At 34.0% G+C, this 12,061-nt stretch overlaps 1 protein-coding gene across 4 annotated transcripts in view; it reads right to left on the bottom strand.

The window, feature by feature from the left end:
* LOC132914258 (myocyte-specific enhancer factor 2) overlaps positions 1-11,918 on the bottom strand; it is an 80,072-nt gene extending 68,154 nt beyond the window's left edge. For all 4 annotated transcript variants that reach the window (XM_060973214.1, XM_060973223.1, XM_060973221.1 and 1 more), the window contains exon 1: positions 11,484-11,918. The gene's annotated coding sequence lies outside the window, so the exon portion shown is untranslated. The remainder of the gene's footprint in view (positions 1-11,483) is intronic.
* Positions 11,919-12,061: the final 143 nt, after the last annotated feature.

Here is a 12,061-nt window from a genome sequence, read left to right as displayed (position 1 = left end):
GACGGAGGCGTTGCACGTGGCCGATAGGACCACGTGGGCTTTCAGCCGACGTCACCGGCCGAACCGACATCCCATCGCGTATTGATTGAGAGTGGCCATGGTCGTTTCCATGACAACGTTTCTTTTACCTGTACAGTTCATACACATACCTACATATACACGGCTATACATACACAAATATACACATATGTATATGATACACCTTGCCAGGTACGCAGAAGCAGCTACCTACCTATCTATCTACTACGTAGGTAGCAATCTTAGGGGAACGTAGGTGTACGTAGGTGCGCATGGTACCTGCGCCAGGGACTGTAAGTTCTCTTTCCCAACCCTCCTCTACCTTCCTACGTTCTGCTCTCTCCCCTTTGCTCCACACCCTCCCCTTGTCATCTTTCTTTTCGAACCCTATCAAGCTGTCCTATCTGCACGGTGTATCGAGTGAATCGGATCGGATCCTCGATAGAAATCTCTGGAGCGTGCACGTTACCGTACCACGCGTGCAAAATTTATAATCGACCCCTCCGATACCGCGCCGTGACGCGTACGTACCCTCGCCCCGACCACCCCCAGAGGCGACACACCCCCTCTGGTACCCTAGATCGGATACACTACAGTGTACCGACGATTATAGCGGATTCGTTTTGTGGGGCACCTTGCCGGTGCTCCTTCGTGGATATTGAGAATACATTGTTGTTTTAACGTTAATTATAATTAGAAACACAATAAAAATATTGTATATAGAGTGAGAGGCGAAAGCGAGTATACACTTTGCGAAAGTGAGGTTCGTAAATTATTGACATAAGAAGATGTTCGTAAATTATTCTCTTAGCTATGTTTTTTATTATTAATTTGTATCGGTACGTGCTTTATATCTTTCCGATCAATTTTTAATTTATACGACATATGTGTAAGAGTTGTTCGAGTAAACATGCCTTCGATGTATGTTATACTCGTTTTTACTTCTCACTGTATACATACAGCAAATTCGTACAATCGTTGAAAGTTGCGTTAAAATTGTTATTATTGAATATTCTAAGTGCATATGGTTATATTCGTATTGGTCAGAAACAATAGTATACAAGTTGCAAAAATAATGTTTGTAATATCATCCCCCTTCTCTATTGTTCAATTTATGGAATTGATCAATGTGGCTTGAACGGCGTAAATGTAACTTAATAACGTGAAATATCTGCATGAGTCAGAACTGACCCAGCCTTCGCCGCCCGGTAATTAAGACGTATAGAAGCTTAAGCATCGTTTAGATTAACCAATTTACTTAAATTCAAGTTGTATGATTATGTTCATACAAGCTATTCGAGTTTAGATGGCTTGAATTTGTGTTGAAATAATCAGATTTCATATAGATAGCAAATGGAAAACGAGTACTCGATCTTTCGTGAATCTACAGAACAAAATGTCAAAGTATTTTAACAGGATAATTTAAAAATATAAAAGTATAAAAATATAAAATATAAATCAAAAAGAAAATGCTATTGATAAATTAAATAAGAAATGTCTTGTGCACGTAAAAATATAAAGGATGTACATAATTTAAAGCTTATTTAAGCTTAATTGATCTGAATTAGATATTACAGTCATGTTAGTTTACGAGTCTATTTCTGGGCGATAAAGGAAGGTAGTAGAAATATCGATACGATTGACGTTGTCTATCACTTAGGAAATTTGTATTGTAGGTGTTAGAGGGTTAGGCTAGATTTTTCTGCTATACAGCAAGGGATAAATGTTGATAGATAGGGATGGTATAAATGTTAGTAGGATTGATGTTGAAGAAATTTGGAAGAAGATTGGAATTCATAAACGATAGAAAATCACAGGGTGGAATTCATGATTTATAGATGTGTCAGCAAGATATAATACTTACTGAATATTTAAAAAAGAAATTTCGTAAACCATAAAGTATCCACGACTTGCTATACAAAATATAATGCATAATATATAGCGATATAATTCATAGAATCCAATATGGGCAATGAACATTTCTTAAAACGTCACTTAGCATTTAATATGACAAATATCAAGCCCAACATACTAACAATGATATCTCTCCAATTTTCCAAATATAACTCTAATCGAAATACCCTCAACGCCAACTCTACATACATAAATGCTGCTCTGAAACTATTTCTCCGATTTAGACAGCGAATATTTATACAAATTCATATGTTCGTGTATATATGAAACGTAAATGGTACTTGAATAAAGAATTATATTATCTACTAAAAATTACAATAAGTACTACACTTTTGATATTTTATATATCCTTGTATAATATGTGCATTTTTGCATCTTCAAAAATCCGCAGTCTGCTTCAAACCAAACTTAACCTCTCTCTTATTTACGTACATATGTGTACATATCATATACTTCGCCAAACTCTTCCTCTCTCCGTTCCTTCCAGCCAGAGAATCACCATAACGACGTACACAATCATACATATATGTGGTACATACGTATGATGAAAGGTAGCACGCCAATTACAGAAATTTCACTGGCACGCCCGTCGACGCTTCATTAACGGCCGAGTCGTAACAAAGCTCTTTTATTTATCGACGGAGAATAATGACAAAATCGATCGGATATTCGTGCACGTTATAAACCGCGGAAAATGGACGGAGCAGCACGTGCTGCTAACACGTGGTGATCGGGTCCGCGTTCAGGGATGTGGGAGGGGAACGAGTATAGGTTAGAGGAGCGAGGGGTGGGGGGAGGTGGCGCGCGTCTCAGCGAAGTGGAGGGGAGAGCGGACCAGTTCCCGCGTAAACACTTGCTTTTTGTGACTGTACACACAGCCACCAATCACGATCCTAGATACCACACGATTATTCAGCATCTTCCAAGAAACGACAGATTGTAATCTGACGATATTATGGTGGATGCTAATCTGGTGAGAAACTGACAGGATATCGTTATTGCACGATATCGGAAATGAAATGAAATGAATTGTGCATTTTCAGGTTAAGTGGAGATGATCGTCAGTGACACGCGCTGGATGAAAATTTAACAGTCTTCGACAGGATATCGAAATTAAAATATATAAGCGTTATCGCGTCTATTATTGTAACGTGATTAAATATTGCTACACGACGTTTCAATCGTAGTTAAGATACTTCTATGTATATTATTTCGACGACTATGTATATCAGACGAGTACCGAACTAGCGTTCTTTTGCTTTATTCGTTATCAGCTTCTTCCTACGAAATATTTTACGTAATTCGAGTTACTTCCACTTAAATTCACGGAAAACTAGTTGAAAAGCATACACATGATAATATCAAATAATAAATTTAAACAGCAAAACCTAACCTAATCTCACAACCTTCAAAGTATCGCCATTCAAAAATCCCCAAAGCTACCGCCAGAAACTACGAATGGTTTTCAGTTTATGAATGAAATACTCCGAAAAATCTTCGTATAATACGACCGAATAACAAATCTAATAAGACCTAACTTAATCCTACAATCCCTCAAACTATCGCCACTAAAAGATCCCGAAACTATTGTATCAAACGAATCCATATGAATAAAATAATCAAGAAAGTAAATAATTAAAGTTAAGAAAGCTGCGCATAATGCCACTGGACGACGAATCGAGTAGCATAACCCATTGAAATGTGATGGAAAAACGACTATTCAGAGGCACGTGTTATTAGCACGTGATAAAAGGGCTTAGGGAGTGGAACAAAGGAAGACAGAGAGATGGAACGCAAAATAGAACGAGTCAGACGATAGATCTGCCGTATTTCGCAGGAGAAACAACCACAATAACAACGAGGGACTTGCGTCAACGTCGTAGTCGTCTACTGTCGTCGAAATTTTCTTCCTCCTAACAGCTAGTATTTTGTACGTGATACACGCACGTGTATCTGTATGTGTGTATACCTACAGGACGATCGACTTTTGACCACAATGACACGTGTACATCGCACGTGAGAGTAGGCGGAAGGAATCATCGGAGTTGCGTTCAGATTTACGTCAATCGTGACCTGACGCGAGAACGCAAGGCTCAAAGACAGCCCTAGCTTTAACCAGGGGGAAAAAATGACGGTTAAAAGGAAAACGAGCTGGGACGCTTTTTCCGATATTGCGGAGAGAAAGAGGAAGAGCGAGAGAGACAGGGAGAGACAGAAAGGGGGAGAAGAGAGTTTCTGGGGAACTGACATCCGGTTCTTCTTCAGCCGTGATGCGCGGGAACATGGCTACCGCGGGAAACGGAAGATAGGCAGTGCAACAAGAAAGGGAAGCTTCTTCTCTCTTTCTTTTCAAGAGATATTGTAATATAAGAAAGACTATAGAGTAGAAATTTTTTTTCAGCCCAAAATTCTTCTTCCTATGTTCCTTCTATATTCGATATTCGTATGTTTATTTTATATATCATAATTTTAATGTAATATTATAAATTATATTCCAGCGAAAGATACGAAGCGAGAGGGAAGATTCTTCCTCCTTTTTTTTCAAGGAATATTGGAGTACTAGAAAAGTTACGTAATGGGAATCTTCTTCGAGCACAATATCTGCCGTGTTCATCTTTTTCTTTTTTGGATATTTTTATATAGATGTGTATGCTGTATTCTTATTTCGTAATATTATAAATCATATTCCCGGAAGCAAAAGCTAGTGGAACAAAAAAGAAAAGCTCCTCTTTCTTTTCAAGGAATATTGGAATATAAAAGTATAAGAAAGCTTATAAAATATATTTATATATAATAAACAATTTATATATAATATGCTTAAATACAAACTACAGCCTGGTTATTCTAGTGTTAAGAAACCTTTTTTTAATGTGTTCAATTGAATGTTGATTTTCTTTAGAATGGAGATAATAGCGGAAGACAAATTTTAGAATCACAGAAGAATTTTTCTATTGTGTTCGTACTAAATGTTAATTTTTCTTCAAGTACAGATATGTATTAGAAGAAAGAAAATTTCTTGTTTCCGGCAAAAAAAGAACTTCAACGCTAAAAATGTCCAATACTAACCGGATTTATCCAATATATGCAATATTACATATGTACATAATTTAATTCTCTAGAAAGTAATTTCTGATATATAGTGAATACTGATTACCTTCAGACAACTAAGGAATTTGAAAGTAAAGAATTTCCAGAAATAGATATGAACAATAATTTACGTATACGAAGAAAATAAGAAAATCAAGTTTGTAGATAAAAAGAATTCACTTATCTTCTCCTTATCGCAATAAAAATCTACAACCCTATTGAATATTAAAAATATAAATATTTGAAATATGAAAATAGTACATAAGCAAATGAGAAAAATATTAAATATCTTGCCTAAGAATCAAAACACACAACAGAGAATGTCCTAACTCGTATTTATAGATAAAACTCGGAAGTACCATAATAACCCATTCAAATCAATCGATCTTCTCATTATCTCATCCGTAAATCGAAAAATACATAAAAATACACAAAGTGTTTTAAACTTTTCCAGTCAAACTTTGTCAATATATTTTATGAAATTTACCAATTTTCCAATCGTGCGCTTTTTTAACATCATTTCAATTTTGCAATACGTATCAATTCTTTGCACACGCATAAAAGTACTACCAAGTGACGCGAAAATTAATATAATAAACCTAATCAATTAGTATATAAACGCTATAATAATTACAAGGGTATACAATTGTTTGTAGCCTCTGTATACCCTCCAGCAAAGTTCAAGTTCGAATATCCTATCAGCGAATAGATACTCGAAAAATCATGCTTTGTCACAACAGAAAATTGATACGCGTGCGACACACGTACCGTTCGAATTATATTTTATCATGGATAACCCATCTATTCCGGTTCCAAGAATACGACGTATGCCCGGTGAATTATTAAAGCGAGCGTCAGAATTGCAGAGTGGCCGAATCAAATTAGTCGGCGCCCGGTCCCATTAAAAGATCCCGGCAAATCGCTTTAAACGTTATTTCTAAATTCACCATCGATTGCAAAGCAGCCACCGATGGTGGTCCCGGCGATCTGCAATCGGCTCACCTGGCCTCTCGTCTATTCGGAACCAAAGTAAATCTTTTAACTGTGCCAATTTCACCGAGACGAAATTCTCGATGTATAGAAAAGAGAAGGAGATACACTGGCGCCACAATGTTCTAAAGATTCGCTTTTTGTGGCCAACATTCCACTTTTCAAGTTCAATATTTCCAAAGAATTTCTTTTGCTACAAAGTGACTGTAAATAGTATTGTCGAAACGGTATTATTCATTTTATAAATTTTATAGACAATTGCGTGGTCGAGGGGCGATACGAAATGAAGCTGCAAATGAAGTTCTTTGTGGATTTTATAGAATATTTTTTTAATCCACATATATGGACAAAGTTTGCAATAATTTAAACCTTGTAGCTCGTAGCAACGTCGATTGATCTTGATAAATAATAGTTTCTTTTCGAAATAAAGTAGAGTCTATATTTTTTTTAAAGGCTTGTTGCTATAAGGTTTATTGCTGTAAATATTCATATTACGTTATATAAAACAAATTTCTGTTGAAAAGCATCAATGTAAGGTTGTTTTTAATTTTGCTCACGAAACATCACTGTCCAGACGACCGTGTGACGTTGAACAGAAAATCTTCAACTTGTTAATCAGATGGTCGTTTAGTCAGAAAGTTAGAAAGAAATCGATCAACAGAAATTATGATATAATTTGTATAATTTATAATTTACAATAAAAATAAATTCTTGAATATGAATTCTATCAAAAATTAAAATAAAATTTTAATCTATCGCGAAAAGGTTTTAATAGATTCTTTATTATACTGTAAGACCTTTTTGCACGCATTGGTATTATTAAAATTTCAATTTCACTTAGGCGAGTATTAATCTTCACAAGTGCAGATATATGAAATAATTTATTTGCAACAAGTATAAGACCAATATAATAAATCAATAAAGGAATTCGAACGAAGAGTTAACTTATATTTGCCAGGTTAACAGATTAATTCCAGGATAATATTATTTCAAGGATGAAACAGTAGGATTTCAGTAAAATTAACATCCTAAAATTCCTAAAGTTCCTAATTAAATAAAATTTGTAGGAAGCTCAGGATAAGGTACGTGCTATTTATGGTTTAAAGTCTTGACAAATTTATGACAAATCAAATCTAAAGTATTCGCTAAAATTTATGAAGAGAATAGATTTTCGTACACTATACAAATCCTATATTAAACAGACGCTAAATAATTTCTACCGGAACCATGCCATCGCATAAAACCAGATATAAGTACTTAATAATTCCCCTTCGATCCTCTTCATTTCTATTTTTTCTTCCTTCTTTCCTCCCCTGCTCTTTCCACTTTTGCTTCCTTCCCTTAACCCTTTCATTTTTTCCCCCATCTCTCTTTCCTTCCTTCCCCATTTTTACTCCTTTTTCCTCTACTTTTCCTCCTTTCGCCTCTTTCTTTCTCCATTTTTCCCTCCTTTGTTTTTCTTAATAAGATCAACGAAAAGGCGGAACACGCTGAAACGAACATGCTTGGATTCAGCTTAATTCGGAAAAGCAAAAAAAAAACATCGATTCGTCTCAAGGAATCGAAAGTTCACGTTTCACGCTTCTTTGCGGAAGATAATATGCAATTTGCAAAGCTTGCATAATGTTTCGAAAATGAATGACGTCAGTGTTTAGGGTTGTTCTCGGGAAGGTTATCGATGAAACTGTTCTTTCTCTTTAGCGAGTGGGTGGGATCGATGACGAGGGCGACGTGCACAATTTCTTCGTGGAATTTTTATGAACTTCGGTCTTTTTTCGGGTGCAACGAAATTACCGGAAACCAATGCCGTTCGAGTAAGGGTAATCATGACACAATACGAAATCGAAAATTTATATACCTGAACTGACCCAAAAAAAAGTTCTATCTACTTTCCTTTCTATCGACCGTGCAGTTTCTCACTGATATAATTAGACGGTATGTATTCTATCATAGACGAAATAGAATTTTGAAAAAGAATTTCAATCGCGCGAAAGGTACAAATTGTTCGAATAATCGAAAATATCTAATTTTTCTGGAGAAGGATTAAGTATACAAAAAACTTTTCCCAAAAAGATTTTGAGATTGAAATAAAGAAGAAGTTCGATATCTTAGATTGGAATTTTCACGTCAATCGTGACGAAGAAGTTTGAATAACATATGAGATTAATTGTTAATGAATATATGAAATATAAAAATTCAAGGAACCCAGCAGAATTATGTTAAATTATCACAAGCTTGGATCATTCAACTCGTCCGCAGAATCGAATGAATTTTTCGATAAATCGAATTTTCAATCATTCGACTAATAACTACTAATTCAACGACTCCGTTCGACTAATTGGCTTTCAAATTATTCGATCGGATATTTTTGTTACTCCAACAAAGAGATATTTAATTTCGCCTGATTTAATAAAACGAATTACAAAGAGGTATCTAAGATAACTCTATTCAGGTATATTTCAAAATAATGGACAAACGTTTAGGTCATACGAGTTCCATCCATCTGCACAGACTTGAGGACCCACATTGTAACGCGCTTTGTACCACGAGGTCGTGTAATTCTTTGTAACCAGGCAGTCACGTATTATTACGCGGGTTCAAGTTCCGCGAGATTCCACGATAAGTCTACAATTGATATAGCCGTCGAAATGCGCGTAACGGACCAACGCATTGGTTCCCATGTTAACTTCCTTTCGCTGAGTGAAAGATCGCGTTCCCCCTACATACAATTGCTCACCAAATTATTCGAATACTTGTAGACATCTTTACGTGTGTTATATAAAACGCTTTAAAATTACATTAGCACCGCTATGAGATCCAAGTATCATGGTTGTATTGGTGAAGTTTGTAACAAATTTGAAAATGTATACAGAAATTACAAGATATTTAGTACAAGCATATATTTTGCAGAAATTACAAAAGTATTTAAGTAGTTTATTAATCATTATATTAATAAGTCTCAATATTATTCAATGGGACTATCTTTAATACTTACTAATATATTTAAGATGATAAATATCTTGTAACTTTTGTGTAAATTTTCAGATTGGTTTCAAATTAAATCAATATAATCATGGAATAATTCTATTTTTGCAATTATTAAAAGTATTTACACAAGTATCTTTGGTAATATTAATGCTTAATTTTATTATTTATAGACACAAGTATAATTACATATACTTTATTCACTTTCGTCATATTGCTTTAATACCAATCGATTATTTATAACAGACTTAAATACATATTAAAGATCGGCAGGTCTAGTATTAAGTTCTGTAACATATTGTAGAAAAATAAATTGCATAAAAATATATTAGACGTCAAGATAATAAAAGTATTCTGATAATATTATTTCACTAAAGTATTATTTATGTTTAAAATTTTATGTTATACAAAGGATCGACTATAAAGGAATTAATAGACGCGTAAAACTTCCGAGAAAAAGGATTTAAAGCAGATCACTCACGATGGAGAAGAGTGACGTAAAATTATAAAGTTAACTAGGGTCTTTTTTATGACAAATGAGGTACCACTGTTAGCACCCTAGGGAGTGGCAGTGCGAAATATACTTTTTTCTTTTCTTGTATTCCTGAGTAGAATATTGAATTCTGTTTCTTCTTGGCATCTTTTATGAAAGAACGTTTCAAAGGAATGTTACTTTAAAAAAGATAAGAAGATTTATAGAAAAACATCATTCGCAACAACACTGCAATTGTAAGAAGACTTAATGATGTATCATCTTAATTATAAAAGGAAGTATATATAACAAAAAGTACTTAGAAAGAACGTTACATATTATTAACGAAACTATAAATACACATTTTACCTATTCTTCTTTCTCTTTTGCGTATTTTATTTAAAAAATTAGCATAAAAACCCGATCTCTACTTTACCGATGAAGCTAAATGCAACTAAGATTCGAGTCTGTAGGTGGCAGCATCTCACAGTTATTTACAAAACTTCCAATAAAAAATATTTTTTGAAAATAATCTATATTTTGAAACAAATAAATTACTAAATTTATTCTATTTATTTATCTCTATAATCTCTATTTGCTCTTATCATGCATCATATGATTTTTATTATATGAGAAAATGTTGAATGCATGATGAGAAGTTTATTTTATTTATATAAACTGTCAAAAAATATCACTATATATGAAGAATAATCAAAACAAATTCTTTGTATAAAACTGCTGCCTTGTTTTTCATTAGTATCACTTTATGAAATTTTTATTTTTACATCTGTGTGAATAAGTCTACAAATTGCTACATAGTGATTAAAACTTCATTTCAAGATCTGTTACAAGAATGTTTTCATAAAGTTATAAAACTACGTGCTAGATAATTAATCGTTTATGGAAAATCATTTGTAATGCAAAACATGTAAATAAAGAATACAAACTCTTTACGTTATTAGAATCCTCTACATAAATACAAAAAAGTCTATCTAACTTACGTTATTTGAACATAAAAACTTAATTGTTATGACCTAGCAAGAGAAATGTTTAATTCTTTACTACCAAAATATTAATTCTATTTAACACTCAATCAAAAATTAAATTTAATTCATTAATTATTATATTATGAAAGAGGTAAAAGACACGTACTAATATTTATATATTCCTGATATTTTCCATGTAGTGTGATGATAGAAAATAGTCTTTTTTAATATATCCCAATATCTTACAAAATATCTTTATCATTTATTAAAGTTTTAATAAATATTAAATAATCAATTTAATAAGATATTCACACTTTACAAAAAAATATAATTATGTTAATATTGTATATTTGTTATAAAAAGAGTCTTTGAATATTTATTGATCATGGAAGACTGTTTTCCATATTCATATACATTGAACGAACTTGTTATTATCTTGAAAAATTAATTTTCATTAAACCAAAAACGATGATTTTCTTCAAAAATCATTATTTTTTTCACCGATACACACAGACACGAGGTAAACTTCCGAAAATCAGTGTGCATCGTGAGATGAAATTAATAAAAAAAAGAACCATACGATACGTTGAAGAACTATCTAACAAAGAATACAGAAGAATAAAAAGGAAATTAACAGAGAAAATAATAATATCCAAATGAAAATAGGACCTGTCATTTTCGATAGTTCCTTTGGAACAAGATCAATATATCTCGTGTAAGGAAAAAGGCCCTTCATACTCATCCAATTTATTCAATTTCATCACATAAGTTCATGAATTTACTCGTAAGTGCTTAAAAACACGCGACGATTAAAACATCGCTAAAGCAACGAGCTTTTTTTCCTGAAAATCGTGAACGCTTACGACGTGTATGTGTGTGTATGCAAGTGTGCATGTGTATACATACATATCTACATGCGTATCCGTGTTTGCGCGCATGTGTGCGCACATTTATGTGAAGGCCATGTTAACAGACTGTAAGTCAACGGATGACTTCTGTTAATGATAAAAAGGATAGTGAAATTTACTTACGATTTTCACCGGCTTCTCCGCGGCTCCTACAGAGCTTTTCCGTACAGTTATTTCACTTTCCACATTATTACGTCCACGGGTGTGAAAAAAAAAAGGAACGGCGAGAGAGTGAGTTTGATCAAAAGCACAATTTTCGTGACGTCATCAGTGGCCGGGCATGCGCAGACCGATTTCGGTGTTTTTCCATTTACCGCGGAAACACGTGTGGCGAGATGTGTCGCTTTTGCCTTCTCCTTGTCGTCGTTTTTTTTCTTACTTCTTCAACGTTTTTCTCTTTTTTTTCTTCTACGCTTGTTTTCTCTACCGCGAAAAACTACATCGCTAAGAAGCACACAACATTATCGTGACGACGCGGGCTATCGTCCGTTGCGAATTTCGTGTGCGATTATTCGCGAGAGGCACCACGGCTGCCGACATCTATCCATCCACTCCCACTTGTTAAATGACGTACACTGACGTCATCGATAGTTTACCTTGAAGCATGACATTGAGTTACACGCTTGCCAATTTTGTTGAGAAACTTCCCTGTACGGTAACATAGTATAGGGAATTTATGAGTATGCACTTTATAAATTGAC

Source organism: Bombus pascuorum, chromosome 14 (genome assembly GCF_905332965.1).
Source record: "Bombus pascuorum chromosome 14, iyBomPasc1.1, whole genome shotgun sequence".
NCBI classification, from domain to species: domain Eukaryota; kingdom Metazoa; phylum Arthropoda; class Insecta; order Hymenoptera; family Apidae; genus Bombus; species Bombus pascuorum.
The sequence above is the reverse complement of the archived record's forward strand: the minus strand, read 5'-3'. Positions and strand labels throughout refer to the sequence as shown.